Source organism: Trachypithecus francoisi, unplaced genomic scaffold (genome assembly GCF_009764315.1).
Source record: "Trachypithecus francoisi isolate TF-2019V2 unplaced genomic scaffold, Tfra_2.0 Lachesis_group3, whole genome shotgun sequence".
Classification (NCBI taxonomy): domain Eukaryota; kingdom Metazoa; phylum Chordata; class Mammalia; order Primates; family Cercopithecidae; genus Trachypithecus; species Trachypithecus francoisi.
In genome coordinates this window covers 2,701,480-2,721,673 of record NW_022681468.1, presented here as the reverse complement: position 1 = coordinate 2,721,673, position 20,194 = coordinate 2,701,480, and positions in this window count along the sequence as shown.

The following is a 20,194-nucleotide window of genomic DNA, read 5'->3' as shown; positions in this document are numbered from 1 at the left end:
CTAGGACAGCCAGGATCACACCATCTTAAAACCAACTTCATCTTAAAACTAGCAAGGGACATTCCTTGCCAGTCACATCGTACTGAGATATTTACAAAGGAGAAAACAGTTTAAAGATACCTGCAAGGACACACTCCTACAACTATGGAAAGTCCAGATGTATGGAAAGACACAATAATATATGCTTTCAAGATAATTATACTTATGCTTTATGAACTTGCATACTAAAATGTCAAGGATAGTTTTATTTAAATCAACCGAATGGTAAATGGTCATACTGTCGGCCCACCCGCACGCAGGCACAGCTTAGTTTAGTCTTTATACAGATAAGACCCCCGTACAAGAGAAACTTAAAGCTGGTGCATTTCCTCTGCTTTCTGAGGTTGTCCCACTCTGTAACTGAGTGGCTTTCAATAAATGAGCTTTTAGGCCGAGCACGTTGGCTCACGCCTGTCATCCCAGCACTGTGGGAGGCCAAGGCAGGCGGATCACCAGAGGTCAGGAGTTCAAGACCAGCTTCGCTAACGTGGTGAAACCCCATCTCTACTAAAAATACAAAAATTAGCCGGGTGTGGTGGCGGGGGCCTGTAATCCCAGCTACTCAGGAGGCTGAGACAGGAGAATCACTTTAACCCGGCAGGCAGAGGTTACAGTGCGCTGAGATCACGCCACTGTACTCTAGCCTGGACAACAGAGTGAGATTTCATCTCAAAAAAAAAAAAAAAAAAAAAAAAAAGGCCAGGTGCGGTGGCTCAAGCCTGTAATCCCAGCACTTTGGGAGGCCGAGACGGGCAGATCATGAGGTCAGGAGATCGAGACCATCCTGGCTAACACAGTGAAACCCCGTCTCTACTAAAAATACAAAAAACGGCCGGGCGCGGTGGCTCAAGCCTGTAATCCCAGCACTTTGGGAGGCTGAGACGGGCGGATCACGAGGTCAGGAGATCGAGACCATCCTGGCTAACACGGTGAAACCCCGTCTCTACTAAAAATACAAAAAATTAGCCGGGTGTGGTGGCGGGGGCCTGTAATCCCAGCTACTCAGGAGGCTGAGACAGGAGAATCACTTTAACCCGGCAGGCAGAGGTTACAGTGCGCTGAGATCACGCCACTGTACTCTAGCCTGGACAACAGAGTGAGATTTCATCTCAAAAAAAAAAAAAAAAAAAAAAAAAGGCCAGGTGCGGTGGCTCAAGCCTGTAATCCCAGCACTTTGGAGGCCGAGACGGGCAGATCATGAGGTCAGGAGATCGAGACCATCCTGGCTAACACAGTGAAACCCCGTCTCTACTAAAAATACAAAAAACGGCCGGGCGCGGTGGCTCAAGCCTGTAATCCCAGCACTTTGGGAGGCTGAGACGGCGGATCACGAGGTCAGGAGATCGAGACCATCCTGGCTAACACGGTGAAACCCCGTCTCTACTAAAAATACAAAAAAATTAGCCGGGCGAGGTGGCGGGCGCCTGTAGTCCCAGCTACTCGGAGGCTGAGGCAGGAGAATGGCGTGAACCCGGGAGGCAGAGCTTGCCGTGAGCTGAGATCCGGCCACTGCACTCCAGCCTGGGCGGCAGAGCCAGACTCCGTCTCAAAAAAAAAAAAAAAAAAAAAAAAAATACAAAAAACTAGCCGGGCGAGGTGGCGGGCACCTGTAGTCCCAGCTACTCGGGAGGCTGAGGCAGGAGAATGGCGTGAACTCAGGAGGCAGAGCTTGCTGTGAGCCAAGATCACGCCACTGCCCTCCAGCCTGGGCGACAGAGTGAGGCTCCGTCTCAAAAAACAAAAAACAAAAAACAAAAACAAAACAAAAAAAACTGGGCCGCGCGGTGGTTCATGCCTGTAATCCCAGCACTTTGGGAGGCTGAGGCGGGCAGATCACCTGAGTGTCAGGAGTTCAAGACCAGCCTGGCCAACATGGTGAAACCCCATCTCTACTAAAAATACAAAAAATTAGCTGGGCATGGTGGCACGAGCCTGTAATCCCAGGTACTTGGGAGGCTGAGGCAGGAGAATCACTTGGGAGGCGGAGGTTGCAGTGAGCCAAGATCGCACCATTGCACTCCAGCCTGGGCAACAAGAGCAAAATTCTGTCTCAAAAAAATAAATAAATAAATAAAATAAAAAATTAAAAGGGTACATTTTATGATATGTAAATGATATTACTAAAGTTGCTATATATAAGAATATGTGGGGCCAGGCGCAGTGACTCATGCCTGTAATCCCAGCACTTTGGGAGGCCGAGGCGGGCGGATCATGAGGTCAGAAGTTTGAGACCAGCCTGGCCAACATTGTAAAACCCCGTCTCTACTAAAAATACAAAAACTAGCTGGGCCTGGTGGTGTGCACCTGTAATCCCAGTTACTCGGGAGGCTGAGGCAGGAGAATCGCTTGAATCTGGGAGCGGAAGTTGCAGTGAGCTGAGATCACGCCACTGCACTCCAGCCTGGGTGACAGAGCAAGACTCCGTCTCAAACAAACAAACAAACGAAAAAAAAAAAAAAAAAGAATATGTTGGCCTGGCGCAGTGGCTCACGCCTGTAATCCTAGCACTTTGGGAAGCTGAGGTGGGCAGATTGCCTGAGCTCAGGAGTTTGAGACCATCCTGGGCAACACGATGAAACTCCCTCTACTAACATACAAAAAATTAGCTGGGCGTAGGCCGGGCGCGGTGGCTCAAGCCTGTAATCCCAGCACTCTGGGAGGCCGAGATGGGCAGATCGCGAGGTCAGGAGATCGAGACCATCCTGGCTAACATGTGAAATCCCATCTCTAGTAAAAATACAAAAAGTTAGCAGGGTGTGGTGGCGGGCTCTTGGAGTCCCAGCTACTCAGGAGGCTGAGGCAGGAGAATGGTGTGAACCTGGGAGGCGGAGCTTGCAGTGAGCCGAGATCGCGCCACTGCACTCCAGCCTGGGTGACAGAGCAAGATTCCATCTCAAAAAAAAAATTAGCTGGGCTTAGGGGCAAGTGCCTGCAGTCCCCAGCTACTCAGGAGGCTGAAGCAGGAGATTTGTTTGAACCCAGGAGGCAGAGGTTGCAGTGAGCTGAGATGTTGACATTGCACTCCAGCCTGGGCAACAGAGTGAGACTCCGTGTCAAAAAAAAAAAAGAATATGTTTACTTTCACACTCACCTCTGACCTCCTCTTGGGAGGACAAGGTTACTGGTGCCCTCCCCTTCTCTTCCACTTTCAGATTTCTTCCCGGTCAGCCCCTAACACTGAGTGTAAATACGGTCCAACATCAACCTGCAAACAAACACCGACATAAGAGTGAGGTTGGAAAGGATCTCGCAAAGGAACAGAATCTTGTGATCATAATTGTAATAAACATAATTGCCGGGTATTGAGAGCTTACAGGTTCCAGGGCTCCGGCTCTGTTTCACAGGATCACTCAGTAGACCTCATGGCGACCCTGAGGTCAGGTACCACGTTCTCATTTTACAGAGGGGGAAACTGAGACATCATATGACAACGAAAAGGTAGCAGAGTTGGGATTGGTGCCCAGGCTCGCCAAGTTGAAAAGCTCTCGGCCACCTTGGAGACTATGGTTCTTGTGGTCTGAAGCATCACCCTCCACTCGCTTTCTGGTGCCAAGGATGGGTTTTCCTCACTGGTGCCCACCGACACTCATTTATGTCATGTGGTTAAACCTTTTTGGCAACGTAAGACCTTTCCCAGGAATGTGCCTTGGTGCAGAGGAATACAGCGGGGGCAGGCCCCCTCCCTAGGAGGCTCCACCCTCCTGACCTCACATGGGTACAACCTGGGCCGTGACCGAGACCTGCTGTACGGCAGACAATGGGAAGCCTGTGTGTCGTCCTGGGTGCTGGAATTAGACAATATTTAGTTTTCCCTTGGTGGAAAAGCCTTTCCCCTCCCGCTTGGGGCAGGAACTGGTTCTTGTTGGGTGAGGCCTGGCTGCTGCCCCACCCCCACCCGGTACCTCTCTGGGCTGCTCCCTGCCTGTGTCCCTGAGCACTGATTCCAGAGGTTTAATCATTAACAGGCACGTTTGGCCTTCGGTTGTGGGCTGGAATTTAGGACCTGTGCCCAGGAACAATGATCTCCGACACATTATTTTGTGTAAAGTAACTTTTCGCTGCCATTAGCTAATAAAGCTGGAATAAAGTGGGGTCCATTAACCAGCACTGGCCTCTCGGCCTCTGGGGCTCCTTGGGAGGGACCCAAGGGACTCGCCTTTTGAGGACTGTGAAATCGCTGCTAGAAAATGTGCTTACAATTGTGGTCCAGCACTGAAGCCGCTCAGGATGGTTTTAGTCCCCTCTGTGCGGCAACCCTGCGTGTGGTTTTGGGGACTGGCAGAGTGCCCTGGAAGCGTGCCCACGTGCTGCAGATCCACCAGAGGAAATGCTGGGGAAATGCTGACGCCTGCTTTGCTCCTTGTTTCAGGGTCACCGAATGAGAAGTTGTTGGGATGAATGGCTCCCCGTCCTCCTAGCCCGTTGCCCAGCAGCAACGCCCACCTCCCTTCATCATGGGAGGAGCTAGCGCTCCAGTCAGCCCTTTTCATCCTGAGCTGTTTGCTGGAAGTCACCAGTGGGTACCCACAGCCCAAGCCTCCTCTCTCTCCTTTCCCCAACCTCTGAGACAGCTGGCGGGATGCTCCCTCCAGCCTCATTCCCCTGACCTCTCCCGAGGACAGCTCTGTCGGCAGCAGGGCCTCCCAGCAAGAGCCAGCAGCTGTGCTATTTCTGCTGCTCCAGCATTTCGAGGGCAGCTGGCAGGAAGGGTAGGGGCGATTTAGAGAGGCCACTGGCGAGGATGGTGATGGGACTCCACGTCTCCCGCACGGATGGCGAGGATGGTGATGGGACTCCACGTCTCCCGCACGGGATCCCCCTCCTCACTGGGCTTCATTCTTAGGGTCCCCAGTTGTTCTTCCCTGGGCACAGCCCTCCCTCTGTGTGCCTTGTTAGCTCATCCCCAAGTCCACCCTACAGCCAGTCGCCTCCGTCTTGGTGCAGCCTGTCTCCATGGCCCCGCCTGAATGCTGACCGCCCAAGGGCCAGTGTTACAAGGGGACCCCACCAGCCTTTCCTATGGAGGCATCCAGAACCCTCTGGCTTCTCCCCATCTTCCTGCCCTCCCACATTTCTGCCTCCCTAGCTCTGCCCCCAGCCCCAGGAACATGAGGCTGCACACTCAGAATCTGCTTTCGCCTCTGGTGTGCTGCCAACTCCCCCTTGGGCAGGCCTGTTGCCTGCAGCCTGTATCTGTGTTGCCCTCCACTGCTGTGGCAGTGCCCAGGGCAACTGGTCGGCACACTCGGGCTCAGGGACAACCTCACGCTCAGCACGTGGTTGTGCATGGAACATGGAGCCGGTCAGCCAGCAGCTTTCAGACAGGGAAGGGCCGAAGGGCCCAGGCCACACAGACATCCAGGGCCAGCACCCAGGCACTGGCCAACACCACCTGTTTTCCCCCAGCAGCCCCGGGCTCTCCTTGGGTGGCTCTGCTCTGTGACTGCAGGCTGGTTCTTGGACCTCGGCTCCCTGCTGTTCTAGGAGGCTTGGGGCCTAGCTGAACTTGGGGCCTCCCTGCCTGGCAGCCCCTGACTCCGGATGGCCAGACACACTCCCAGAAACTCCACCCGGCCTCTTGTTGGCCACCGGAAGGGCTGGCTGGAGCTGCAGGATGTGCACACCCCTACTGAGGGCTTGCCCACTGCCCCTCTGGGAGCCTTCCTGGAATCCAGGAAATGAGGCACTCTCAGGCAGGACACCCCATCAGATCTACCTCGCTGCAGGGCTCCAGGCCCCGTTCCTGGCCCTGCCAGGGAAGCCAGACCCAGCTGCCCAACAGCAGACCCTGCCTGCAGAAGTGCTCCCAGGGGAGACAGCCAGGATCTCACTGGGAACAGACCCCCCAGGTTCTTTCCAAGCCTGCCCTTCCTTTGCCTCCCTGCAGCCTCCTCGTCCCCCTCAGCCCACCCCGGCCGAGAGCAGCCACCGCCCAGCTTGCCTTGCCATGATTCCCTCCTCAGGCCACAGTCCCCTGGATCAGAGTGGTTTACTGGTCTCTGCTGCTTTTAGGATCAAACCTAAAATCTTAAAGAACTTGACCCAGAGAGAGCTGGCTCTGCAGACCAGTGGGGGAATGGGTAGACTATTCCGTATACAGGGTTTGGACAACTCTCAAGAGAGAAAGCTGGTTTAGTTCACATCATTCGGAGAGATCCACTCCAGAGGGATTAAATAACTTCCAATATAGAAAATATTCGAGTGTGGGCCCTCCCAAGGCGGGGCGTTCACCCCCAAAGTGGAGTGACTCTCCAGGGTCATCACTGCAAACACTCGATTGCATAAAAGCCCCGCTGGCTCTGGGCACAGCCAGGAAGGTGCATCTCCCCAGACAGACAAGTTGTATTATCTCCAGCATGTGGGACAGGGAGGTTATGTTCTCCAGATGTTAGGGAGCTGCCTCCCACTCCCCGGCCCTGCCCAGGCTGATCGCCTGCTGAATGCTTTATGTATGTGCCAAATGGCAGCGCTTGCACCCTGGGGCCGGATGGAACAGCAAGGAGGCCTCGGGCCTGGGTGGGGGCCCTGCTAACACCATGGGAGGACCAGCCCTGGGGAACTGCGCCTGGCCTCAGGCACTCCCCTCCTGGCCTGGGACAGAACTGTACAGCCTACTCCAGTTCAGTGCCAAGTGGAGCCACTGCTGCAGGGCAGTGGGCTGGGTGGGGATGCCACATGTGAGCCGCAGTCCTGGCAGGGACCTGATTAACCTTGCCTTACACACGCAAGATAGTCCCTGGACACCACCAAGACCAACCAGCTCCAGCCTGGTCCCAGGGAGCTTGTCTCCAGAGACCAGCAGGCAGGGCAGGCATGCTTCAGAAGCTGCCCTGATGGGATGTTGTGCTTGTCGAGGCGACGCAGACAGACCTGACACAGCCCCTGCCGCTGCTCTGCGACCCAGTTCCCTGAGCCTGGCTTCTCTCAGCTGTGGACAGGGGTAAGAATAAGGGCACCTGCCTCAAGGGTGGCTGTGAGGGTGAGGTGGCACAGCCCAGGTGCCGGGGAATAGTCAGCACTTGAGAAGGTGCCCTGGGTGTGCCCCAGGCACACAGGGCACACAGGGTGGGGATGAGGGGCTTCCACAGGTCTGGAAGGTTTCCTGGGTCTGCACTGGATGGCCTGGGCTGACACGTGGGCAAGAGCACCCTGGTCTGCAGGGCACAGGATGTACTGAAACTCCAAGGCCAGGGGGATGGCGAGGGGGTGTCCCACTAGAGGGCCGGGAGAGCCACTGCGGTCTGGGAGGGACGGCGCGCCAGACTTTCCTCCTGGGAGCCTCCTGGCCTCCTGCTGTCTGTCATGTCTGGGAGCCTCCCGGCCTCCGGCTGTCTGTCATGTCTGGGAGCCTCCCGGCCTCCGGCTGTCTGTCATGTCTGAGAGCCTCCTGGCCTCTGGCTGTCTGTCATGACTGGGATCCTCCCGGCCTCCGGCTGTCTGTCATGACTGGGAGCCTCCCGGCCTCCTGCTGTCTGTCATGACTGGGAGCCTCCTGGCCTCCTGTTGTCTGTCATATCTGAGAGCCTCCCGGCCTCCGGCTGTCTGTCATGACTGGGATCCTCCCGGCCTCCGGCTGTCTGTCATGACTGGGAGCCTCCCGGCCTCCGGCTGTCTGTCATGACTGGGAGCCTCCGGCCTCTGTTGTCTGTCATATCTGAGAGCCTCCGGCCTCCGCTGTCTGTCATGACTGGGATCCTCCCGGCCTCGGCTGTCTGTCATGACTGGGATCCTCCCGGCCTCCGGCTGTCTGTCATGACTGGGAGCCTCCCGGCCTCCTGCTGTCTGTCATGTCTGAGAGCCTCCCGGCCTCCGGCTGTCTGTCATGACTGGGAGCCTCCCGGCCTCCAGCTGTCTGTCATGACTGGGAGCCTCCCGGCCTCCGGCTGTCTGTCATGACTGGGAGCCTCCCGGCCTCCTGCTGTCTGTCATGTCTGAGAGCCTCCTGGCCTCCGGCTGTCTGTCATGACTGGGATCCTCCTGGCCTCCGGCTGTCTGTCATGACCTCCTCTGGCTCCCAGAAGGCCTGGGCTTGTTCATTTCCACTCAAGATTCCCAAGTCAAGGGTAATGGCACATGCCTGTAGTCCCAGCTACTCCGGGGGCTGAATCAAGAGGATCACTTGAGCCCAGGAGTTTGAGTCCTGAGGAACATCTCAAAATAATAATAATAATAATAATAATAATACATTAAATTAGAAAATGATTCGCCCAGCACTTTGAGAGGCTAAGGCAGGCAGATCACTTGAGGTCAGGAGTTTGTGACCAGCCCGGCCAACATGATGAAACCCTGTATCTACCAAAAATGCACAAATTAGCCCGATGTATTGGTGTATACCAGCAACTCCAGAGGCTGAGGCAGGTGGATCACCTGAGGTCAGGAGTTCGAGACCAGCCTGCCAACATGGTGAAACCCCATCTCTACTAAAATATAAAAATTAGCCAGGCATGGTGGTACACATCTGTAATCCCAGCTACTCCTGAGGTTGAGACAGGAGAATCGCTTGAACCCAGGAGGTGAAAGGTGCAGTGAGCTGAGATCGCGCCACTGCATTCTAGCCTGGGTGACAGAGCAAGACTCCATCTCAAAAATAAAGCAAAATAAAATTAAAATTAAAAAAGATTCTCAAGATGCCCCCAAAGGACTTGGCAAGTGCCCCGTAATGAGGTCTCTGTAAAGGTCCGTTTGAGAATCTATCTTGTCTCCAGATCCCCTCACTCTCCCTCTCCCCGCACTGCTTCAGCAATGCATGAGCTTGGTCCTTGAAGTTGTGTTTGTTTTTTTCTGTTTGTTTGTTTTTGAGACAGGGTCTTGCTCTGTTGCCCAGGCTGGAGGGCAGTGGCACCATCATGGCTCACTGCATCCTCGACCTACCAGGCTCAAGTGATTCTCCCACCTGAGCCTCTTGAGTAGCTGGGAGCACAGGTGAGCACCACCATGCCTGGCTAATTTTTGTATTTTTGTAGAGACAGGGACTCGTTATGTTGCCCAGGCTGGTCTCAAACTCCTGGGCTCAAACCATCCTCCTGCCTCAAAAGTACTAGGATTACCACCCAGCCTCCCAAAGTACTGGGATTACAGGCATGAGCCACCACGCCCACCTGGGTTTCTTTACAGAAGAGGGAAGTGAGGCTTAGGAAGGAAAGAGCTTGCCCAGAGTCCCACAGCTGGTCCAAAGCCAGTCCCAAAGCCCATTGTTCTCCCACGGGGCAGCCCTGGTTCTGCCATAATTGCTGTGTGCCCCTGGGTTAATCACTTTCCCTCTCTGGGTCTCCATTTCCCCATCTACAAAATGATGATATCTGAGGCCCCTTCTGGCTTGGATGGCTCCACAGTGGACTTTCCTGCCTGGTGGTCATGGTGGTTCCTGAGGAGTCGGCCCTGGCCTCACAGGGAGGCCAGTTACCAGCCTCGTGCTACAAGACTCAGCATATCAACCCCAAGCCAGACGCCCTTCATCCGGGCCCTCACCCACCAAATGCTGCAAAGTCTTCACGTCACCGTCCCTTCTCCAGGCTCTGGTTAGAGAACCAGCATTCAGAAAAGCTGACCCAGGACTCCCAGGAAGTGTGGTGGGGGGCACCCTGTCCACTGCTTCCCTATCCTTTCAGTAGAGTCTGCCCCAGCCTGAAGAGGTTTTATCAGGGGACCTAGGGGGGACCAAAGAAGGGGATGGTCTTGGCTCCATCCACGGCCACTAAGGATCGCCCCGTCTCATACCACATCCGAAATTTCTTTGACCCAGAGTTCCCCCCTGCCGGCTCCCTGCCAGCTGTCAGGGATCCTGGGGAAGGTCTCCCTCCGGTGGTCCCTCCAGCAAACTCCTCCATGCTCAGGAGCATCTTTGTCCTCCCTCAGCCAAGGTCAGGGTTGGTGTTGCTGACCTTGAAAGCGGTCATGGCCACAGCCATCTCTGCTGGCCTGCTCCAGTGGGCGAGCACCCCACCCTTGCCTGCAGCCCCGAGGTTCCTGCATGTGGGTGCCCACTTGTGAGAGGGCAAAGGGCAGACCAAGGGAATGGCTGAGACTGGAGGTGGGAGACTCTGATGGCAGCCACCACAGGGGACCACAACGGCAGGGTAGAGCCCACTGTAGGAGCTCCCAGCCACTCCCATTCTCCAGGAATGTCCCTGACATGGAGTGGCCCAAGTCTGGACCGGGTCATCCTGTCCCACGGGCTTCAACTGATTGGGCCCCCAGTAGACCCTGACTTTAGCTGAGGGTCAGACTCTCCTCCTGAAGCCTGACAGGCCAGGGAGGAGCCCCCAGTTTGTGGGGAGGGTGTGAGGAAGGGCCATAACTGCATTGGTGGAACAATGAATATGTTAATAGTCCACATACAAACATTTCCTTCAACCTGAAAGTCCATTTTCTCCCGATTTTAGAATAAATAAAATCATTTCCATGAGCTCCCTGAAAATATCACGAGCCTCAGCACTGAGCTGGCTGTGCCTCACGGAGACATGGACCTGCCTAGAGGTGGCCCTAGTTTCAAGGCTGCAGACTGGAAAGGTGAGCTCCCCTTTCACCTGGAGACACCCCACCTCCTTCCAGGAGAGGCTTCTTTTTGCCTGAGTTGCCCGAACTGGTGTCTGAATGCTGGTGGCCAAAAGAACTGATGGCTGCCGTCCCCCCATGGCTGTGACCTGTGAACCCAGCCAGGCCGTATCAGTGGTCACTGCCGCAGCGAGAACCCATTTCACAGGTGAAGGCACTGAGATTGCCCCCAAGTGAGAGAGATGCGAACCCCGGTTCTGTGGATCCACAGCCAGGGGACCCAGAGACAAAGTTCAGAATTGTTCTTTTTAAAGAAAACCAGGCCAGGCATGGTGTTGCACACCCAAAGTCCCAGCTACTTGGGAGGCCGAAGCAGGAGAATCACTTGAGCCCAGGATTCCTGTTTAAGGCTGTGGTGCTGTGATCGTGCCTGGGAACAGCTCCCGCACTCCAGTGTGGGGAACACAGAGACCCTCTCTCTAGTGAAAACAGACAGACAAACAAACCAAAAAGCCAAGCACTCTCCTCCTGATTTCTCCAGCCCACTCCTTCCTTCCTCTTGGGATCCTCGGGGTCTGGCAGGATGCCATGTGACAGAACACATCTGGGGGTGGGGAGTGTGGGGCGCAGGACAGACAGACCTGTGGGCAGCGGCTGCTGCAGACTCCTCAGGGGCCCGCCCTTGGCAGGGGTAAGCAGAGGCATCCCCAAGGCCGGCCTGCAGCAGGAGGACCCTCTCTGGGGAGGCGTGTAGGAGGCCCCCATTTCATGGTTCTGTCCAGAAAGCAGGATCAGGCTTGTGTGAGAAGCCAGGCCCCATAGAGCCCCTCAGCCTTTACCTAGAACCAGAAAAGAAGCAGGAAGTGTGGATGTAAGAATAGACGCTCCAGCCAAGCTGAGCAGGACCGGGGGCGGCAGCGCCACGCCTTCCATCTGCCTGGAGGCTTGAGGGTGGGCTTCCGCAGGCCCAACCCCAGCCTGGCTGCCCCCTGAACCTCCCTCTCCTTTGCTCTCTGGGTACCCTTGGGCCACCAAGGCGTCTGGGCTGGACACCGTGGAGGGGGCACTGGGATTCTCTGGGGAGAGGCGGACCACCCAGGCCCCGACTGACAGAGCTGAAACTGGCACAGTGCGGTGGAGTGGGGGCTGGGTGACCCGGGCCCTACCCTCTCACTACAGGCCAGGCATCTCCTCCGCCTGGGAGCCAGCAGATGGGACCTTGAGGAGCCTGAAGCCAAGGCCCAGGAGACTTCCCAGCCAGGAGGGTGTGAGCACACTGTCCGCACCTGAGCCTCCACCTGTGGTGACAGGTACTGCCAGGGCCGTGAGACAAAAGCTCAGAGCTCCTGAGCTCGGTCTCCCGCCCCATCCAGCTGGAGGGTGGATGGTGCCTTCACCTCTGCCCCCTCATCTACCCAGACAGGCTGTGCCCTCCTCAGCTGCCTCTGACCTCTAACCTTTCCCTGCCAGGGAGGTGAGACCAAAGGTCCCAAAGGGGCTCATGAAGGCCTTCCAGGCCTGGCACCTGCTGTGCGTCTGCCCTGGCTGCTGCCCTCACTCCTCTCACCCTCTGGTGGGGCCTCTGGCTCTCCTCCCTCTCCCCTCAGCTCAGGCTGAGCCTGGCCAACCCAAAGGACACTGGGCTCAGAGTTAGGAGGCTGGCAGTGCATTCTGGCCGCCCTGCTGACTAGGCCATCAAGTCCCCTCCAGAGCCGCCATGAGGGAATGGGGACGGGGGGGCCTAGTTGTGCAAACTGTAAAGGGCCACACCCCTGCAGGAAGAAGGTCTCTAGGAGGCGGCAGCAGAAACTCCCCAAGCTCCTGCAGGATGGCCCCTGCTGATATCTGTCTCCTTTTTTCTTTTGGAGACTGGGTCCTCCTCTGTCACCCAGGCTGGAGTACAGTGCTGTGATTTGCAACCTTGACCTCCTGGGCTCAGGTGATCCTCCCACCTCGGCCTCCTGAGTAGCTGGGACCACAGGTGTGTGCTATCATGCCCGGCTAATTTTTTTTTTTTTTTTTTTTTTTTTTAGACGGAGTCTCGCTCTGTCAACCAGGCTGGAGTGCTGTGGCCGGATCTCAGCTCACTGCAAGCTCCGCCTCCCGGGTTTTACGCCATTCTCCTGCCTCAGCCTCCCGAGTAGCTGGGACTACAGGCGCGCCACCTCGCCCGGCTAGTTTTTTGTAGTTTTTTTTTTAGTAGAGACGGGGTTTCACCGTGTTAGCCAGGATGGTCTCGATCTCCTGACCTCATGATCCGCCCGTCTCGGCCTCCCAAAGTGCTGGGATTACAGGCTTGAGCCACCGTGCCCGGCTGCCCGGCTAATTTTTATATTTTTTGGTCTCACTATGTTGCCCAGGTGTTCTCAAACTCCTGGGCTCAATGCCTCCTGCCTCACCTCCCAAAGTGTTGCATTACAGGCGTAAACCACCTTGCACGTTTGCCTCCTGACCTCAGGTCCCCATGGAGTCGGTCATCTTCTGGGCCTCGCTCAGCTGGTACTGAAGGTGAGTCATGCTCAATAATGACCTGAGGAGCAGAAGGTGCAGGTGAGTCACCTGAGGGGAAGTGGGTCATGACCAGAGCTGTCACCACCAGGCAAGAGCACAAGAGTGACATCACAGCCAGTGGTCTCCTGGCAGGGACAGGAAGCACCTGCCACGCTTCCCAGAGGCCGTCCCTCTATCCACCTTCTGTTCCCCAGAGCCTATGCTGGGCCTCACGGCTGAGAAACGCAGGGGCTGAGGTCCAAGTTCAGGTCCACGGGAATTGCAGCACAGAGCAGGAGGCAGGCCATGCCTGGAGCCTCCCTCACCAAAGGCCTCACTGTAAACCACCTTCCAGTGAGTTACCTGTGGAGTTCTCAAGTGAAAAGCTGCACTGTGAATGTAAACTTCCAGGCATATCACGGTGTTTGATTTGGCACGCCCTTCCCTTCTTCTTCTTCTTCTTCTTTTTTTTTTTTTTGAGACGGAGTCTCGCTCTTATTGCCCAGGCTGGAGTGCAATGGCGTGATCTTGGCTCACCGCAGCCTTCACCTCCCAGGTTCAAGCAATTCTCCTGCTTCAGCCTCCTGAGTAGCTGGGATTACAGGCATGCACCACCACGCCTGGCTAATTTTGTATTTTTAGTAGAGACGAGGTTTCTCCATGTTGAGGCTGGTCTCGAACTCCTGACCTCAGGTGATCTGCCCTCCTCGCCTCCCAAAGTGGTGGGATTACAGGCGTGAGCCACCGCGTCCGGTTCTTTTTTTTTTTTTTTTTTTGGGCAGAGTCTCGCGCTGTCGCCCAGCTGGAGTGCAGTGGCGCGATCTCGGCTCACTGCAAGCTCCGCCTCCCGGGTTCACGCCATTCTCCTGCCTCACCTCCTGAGTAGCTGGGACTACAGGCGCCCGCCACCGCGCCCGGCTAATTTTTTTTGTATTTTTAGTAGAGACGGGGTTTCACCATGGTCTCGATCTCCTGACCTTGTGATCTGCCCGCCTCGGCCTCCCAAAGTGCTGGGATTACAGGCGTGAGCCACCGCGCCCGGCCTTTTTTTGTTTTTTTTTTTGAGACAGGGTCTCGCTCTCTCGCCCAGGCTGGAGTGCAGTGGCACGATCTCAGCTCACTGCAAGCTCCGCCTCCCGGGTTTGCGCCATTCTCCTGCCTCAGCCTCCCAAGTAGCTGGGACTACAGGCTAGTTTTTTTGTATTTTTTTAGTAGAGACGGGGTTTCACCGTGTTCGCCAGGATGGTCTCGATCTCCTGACCTCGTGATCCGCCCATCTCGGCCTCCCAAAGTGCTAGGATTACATTGAGCCACGGCGCCCGGCCTCTTTTTTTTTTTTTTTTTTCACAGTCTCGCTCTGTTGCCTGGGCTGGCGCTCAGTGGCTCAATCTCAGCTCACTGCAAGCTCCGCCTCCCGGGTCCACACCATTCTCCTGCCTCAGCCTCCCCAGTAGCTGGGACTACAGGCGCCCGCCACCTCGCCCAGCTAATTACTTGTATTTTCAGTAGAGACGGGGTTTCACCGTATTAGCCAGGATGGTCTTGATCTCCTGACGACATTCTCCGCCTGCCTCGGCCTCCCAAAGTGCTGGGATTACAGGCGTGAGTCACTGCGCCTGGCCTTCTTTTTTTTTAAAACCGAAATCCTCATACAATGCAAATGGCTGTGGCCTCTAAGGCTCTCGGGAAAGCCCCTTAGAGGGTCCAAGCTCCCATAGCTGGGACGAGGGTGCAAGGTGCAGCTAGCCAGCTCCCCAGATGGCACTGTGGTAGGCCGGGCGGCAGCCTTGCAGAGGGCTGGTGGGCCCTTAGAGGCGGTGGCCCTCAGTGTTCTGCCCCAGGAGAACATGACTCACCTCGCCCAGTGCCCAGCTCTGCAAGCTCCTGTATACACGGGGGAAATAGGCCGCCAGTGCACATGTTGGTTTGGGACTGAGGGATCATGCATGTGACTCACTGGGGGTGCTGCCCGAGAACCCGATCCACTCACGCTGCCTGGATACCAAGGGCAGGGTGGAAGCAGGGTCTCTTTTTCCTTCCTGGCGGAGGGAGCCGCCACACAGCCTCAGCGGGGGACCTGGGACAAAGGGCTGAGATGGGAAGAATGGGGGCCCGTACAGCCCCTGGGCTGGGCAGGGCGGGGCGGGGCACTGCAGTGGAAGCCGAGGAATGCGTGGACTTCCTCAGGGTTCGAGGCTCGGCCGTGGGTGGAACGCCAGTGCCTGTGGTCGGGGTGGTCGGGCCTGGACGCGGAGGCACTGATCTCACCGGGAGTTCCCCAAGCCCCGCCCGCAGCACGATCTTATCATCTGCCCGCCCCAGCTGGACGGGGGCTATTACATTATTGTTTGTAAAGCGTCCTGTTGTTATTTTCTGATTACCAAGGCGGTACATGTTCACTTAAGCACCGCGTGGGTGGTGGTATTTGCTCCAGTTGGTGGATGGGGCGGTGACTTGCCCAGTTGCAATTTATCAGCATCAGCAGCAGTGACAGCAAAAAGGATTTAGTCAGTGTCCCTCAGACACAGCGCTGGCAAGGCCATTGGCAGAGACTCAGTGAGCCCCAGTCCCTTCCGACCTAAAGCTGACCAAAAATTCGGGTACTTTCTAGACAACTGGGTGGGGCAGCCAGGCCCCACCCCAGGCCAGCCTTGTTTCTTCAGCCATCTCCTGCTGTGGGTCTGGGGATGGGGTTGGAGGCGGGACCCCAGAGCTGCTCTGACAGCCTGGAGCCTCCCCAGCGATCGAGGAGGCCACTGGGACACAGGGCCCCTCTCCCTCATGGGAAAGCCCATTCCGGGTGGGCTGGGCACAAGGCTCCTCTGGGGAGCCCAGAGCTGAGGCAGGAGGCCTGCAGAGTGGCTGCGCTGTGACTGTTTTCCTGGCCCTGATTTTAGGGCTGACCCCCTCCCCTCAACACACACTCCACCATCTCAAATTGTAGTATCCAGAGGAGCATGGTCACCTCAGTTCATTCTCAGGCAGTCTCACCATGGCCTGCTGATGTGGACATTACAACCCCATTTGACAGATGAGGAAACTGAAGCTTGGGGTGGAGATGAAGTTCGCTGACTCAGTCACACATTCACATTGTTAAGTGGCTGAATCTGACTTGAACCTGGTGTCGTGTGATGCCAGACAGCCCATCTGTACTGCCACATGGGCAACAGGTCTAGGCAACAAAGTGTCAGCAGCTGGGAAGTGGGAAGTGGGAGGTGCGGAGGGTCTGCAGCCCGACCCTGGGCAGGGGCTCCTGTTCTCACACTGCTTTGGGATGGGTGGCACAGTGGGGTGCAAGGAGCTGGGACTCTGGCTTCAGATGGTCTGCGGGTCTGAATGCGGGCTCTGCTGAATGCTAGCTGTGCGCCCGTGGCTAGGTCACTTCCCCTCTCGGAGCCTCATTTCCTCATCCTGGAAAGTGGGGAGGATGACCTTGTCTACCTCCCAAGCTGCTGTGAGATTAACTGAGCTGAGTGTGCTGGTCTGTGAATGCTGGCCGTGATCCTGGGGCAGGTGGAGTAGGGTTAGCAGTGTCCACCTTGGGGCAAGGCCCACCCAGCCTGGCTCCCAGAGGCCATGCTTCCTGGCCAGGGTCCTGAGAAAGGCTACTCCCTGGCCTGCTTGGAGCTCAGCACAGAACCTGGCACGCAGCAACACCACCCTATGTGGCACTGGGGGCTCCTGCCTTTCTTGCCCTCTGGTTCCCACACCCACTGAGGCTGCCTGCAAGCCCTGCCTTCCCACGGGTGCATCCGGGGAGCCTCAAGTGCCCAGTGTCCAGTGTTCTCCAGTGTCTGGCAGGTAGGCTGAGCCCGTGAATGTCGGGGTCCTGTGACTCTGGCCTCTACACTTGCTTTTCACGGCCAGGCCTCAGCCAGGACCTATTTCCCAGCCTCAGGCTCTGGCCTGGGCACTGGTTCCCTCCCATCTGCCAAGGGCGTCTCTGGTCCTAGGCTTCCCCTGCCCATTGCTGGTGTCATTCTGGCCTGCGCAGGCAGCCTCCTCCTCTGCCCTCTAACCGGGCTCCACGCCCTCCCCAGCCTCAGCTCCTGCCACAGCTCTGCTCTCCAGGCCCTGACCCTGTGCACCAGGCGCTGCTGTCTGCAGACAGCAATTCTTCCCGGGTGCTCCGGAGCCCGCAGACCCTGGTGGCAGGTGAGGCCTCCTGGGAGGTTGCCCTGGAACTTGTTTTTCCTGGTGCCCTCCTGGAGACTGCATTCCACCGGGCCTGACACACACCTACGTTCCTCCCAGGCCTTGGGGGGATCCTCTGGCCAAGGTGACCAGAGCTGGGAACTGTGCCTGTGGCTGGAGGCTGCACCCTAGGGCCAGGCCCAGAGCAGGGGCTTCTGGGAGCGTTTGCTGAAGGTGCCCACGGGGATGGGTGATTGTGCACACTTGGCTGGCTTAGGGACACCAGAGAGTTTGGGACTGGCTCCTGGAGCCCTTGCTTTGCTGTGTCAGTATGTAGAGATCTACTTTATGACCCGTGATAGCTGCAGAGGGACCCCAGATCACAGTGGATGTCCACCACAGGAACGAGCCCGTTTTGTGGATGAGGAAGTCGAGTCCCAGAAGTTGCGTGACTTGTCAAAGGTTGCCACCCACGGTGAGGGCCAGGGTCTGGGAGGGCTGAGGGGGCAGGCATGATGAGCCAGTTTGGGGCATGAGGCAAGGTGTGGCAGGCCCGGGGGCAAAAGCCACGGTCCGTGTGGAGGGGGTGGGGGTATCACGGCCTTTGGGAAGCCTGTGGATTCTGGCTGCAGTTCAGGTGTGACACTGAGTGCTCCAGGGACTCAGAGTAATCACCCAGGCACTGGCCAGCCCCACGCTCCCTCCTCCAGGCACCTGGCTCCCCACCTCCTTGGCCGGCCAAGGCTGGGTAGGTGTGCAGGGCTGGAGGTGACCAGGCTAGCCCTGCTCTCGAGGACAGGGAGGCCCCTTCATGCCCAGTGGACCCAGGGGTGGGGCCAGGCCCCGCTCCCCACATCTCCCATGGGAGATCATGAGTCCTCACTGCCACACCAGTGTGAGGCTTGGTGTCCACCCTCTAAGACTTAGGTCAGGACCAGGCACACGCGGGGAAGGCCAGGTCACTGGGCGGGCCGAGGATGCAAGCTGCCATGCTTCCCACGAAGGCCCTCTGGCCAAGGTGCTAATTAGGGCAGCTTCCTGAGGAGAGGGAAGAGCACCCAGAAGTGGCCTCTAGCCTCCCCAAGCGCAGTTTCCCTCTGACTCAGTGCTGGCCTGCCTGTCGGCCAGAAACCACCCAAGGGCCCCACACGGAGGGCACCTGCCAGGTCGTGGGCCTTGTCCCGTTCTCCCTAAATGCGCCTGCCTCAGCTGACCCACCTCCAGTCTGAGACATGCGTCTCACAGATGCCAGGGCGCCCTCAGGGTGGGGGCGGAGAGGCACTCAGGGTGAGCTGAGGGTGTGTCCCTGGTGCCAAGCCTGGCACAGCGTCCTTGGCCTGGTTTCCCCAGGGCTGGGCTCCACCTGGCCACCTTATTCCCGTCCCACTAGGAGGCCACCAGTGCTCGGTGGTTCAGTGACACTGCGGCAGACAGGCTCTGCCTCTGTATTACTCGGGATGCCTGCAAAAAGGGTCTGTACCAGGGAAGAGGGGTCCCACTCCACAGAGCTGTGGTCATGATTGAAAGGCTGGCACACCCCATGCCCCCTGCTCTGGCCATGTGACTTGGACAGGCTACCTGTGATCCTGTGGGTTTCTTTCTTTTTTTTTTGAGACAGAGTCTGGCTCTGTTGCCGTTGCTGGAGTGCAGTGGTGCGATATCGGCTCACTGCAACTTCCGCCTCTTGGGTTCAAGCGATTCTCTTGCCCCGGCCTCCTGAATAGCTGGGATTATAGGCGTGCACCACCACACCTGACTAATTTTTGTATTTTTAGTAGAGACAGGGTTTCACCACATTGGCAAGGCTGGTCTCGAATTCCTGACCTCAGGTGATCAGCCCGCCTCAGCCTCCCAAAGTGCTGGGATTACAGGCATGAGCCACTGCACCCAGCTGTCCTGTGGGTTCCTTAAGCGACAAAATGGACAGTGTAAGACCAGCCTGACGCGGCTGTTACCTGGACCAGGCAGAACCCTGTGATCACAGGGAACGAGGTCCACTGCAGGCTCCTGCACTGGGGTGCTGTGGCGCCGTCTTCTGTCTGAGCCAGCATTGCCTCCCACACGGCCCCAGCCCCATCATATCCTGTGGGGTTCATTCCTGGCCTTCCCAGCCTGGCTATATAGCTGGATTCTTCTTCTCCTCTTCCTTCCCCTCCCCTCCCCTCTCCTCTTGTTTTTTTGAGACAGAGTCTTGCCCTGTGGCCCAGGCTGGAGTGCAATGGCACGATCTCAGCTCACTACCACCTCTGCCTCCCGGGTTCAGCGATTCTCCTGCCTCAGCCTCTGGAGTAGCTGGGATTACAGGCGCCAGCCACCACGCCCAGGTAATTTCTTGCATCTTTAGTAGAGATGGGGTGTCATCATGTTGGCCAGGCTGGTCTCGAACTCCTGACCTTGTGATCTGCCCACCTTGGCCTCCCAAAGTGTTGGGATTACAGGCGTGAGTGAGTCACTGCACCTGGCCTGGGGAGCATTTTATTTTATTTATTTATTTATTTATTTATTTATTTATTTATTTTTGAGACGGAGTCTTGCTCTGTCGCCCGGGCTGGAGTGCAGTGGCCGGATCTCAGCTCACTGCAAGCTCCGCCTCCCGGGTTCACGCCATTCTCCTGCCTCAGCCTCTGGAGTAGCTGGGACTACAGGCACCCGCCACCTCGCCCGGCTAGTTTTTTTTTTTTTGAGACGGAGTCTTGCTCTGTCGCCGGGGCTGGAGTGCAGTGGCCGGATCTCAGCTCACTGCAAGCTCCGCCTCCCGGGTTTACGCCATTCTCCTGCCTCAGCCTCCCGAGTAGCTGGGACTACAGACGCCCGCCACCTCGCCCGGCTAGTTTTTTGTATTTTTTAATAGAGACGGGGTTTCACAGTGTTCGCCAGGATGGTCTCGATCTCCTGACCTCGTGATCCGCCCGTCTCGGCCTCCCAAAGTGCTGGGATTACAGGCTTGAGCCACCGCGCCCGGCCGTTTTTTGTATTTTTAGTAGAGACGGGGTTTCACCATGTTAGCCAGGATGGTCTCGATCTCCTGACCTCGTGA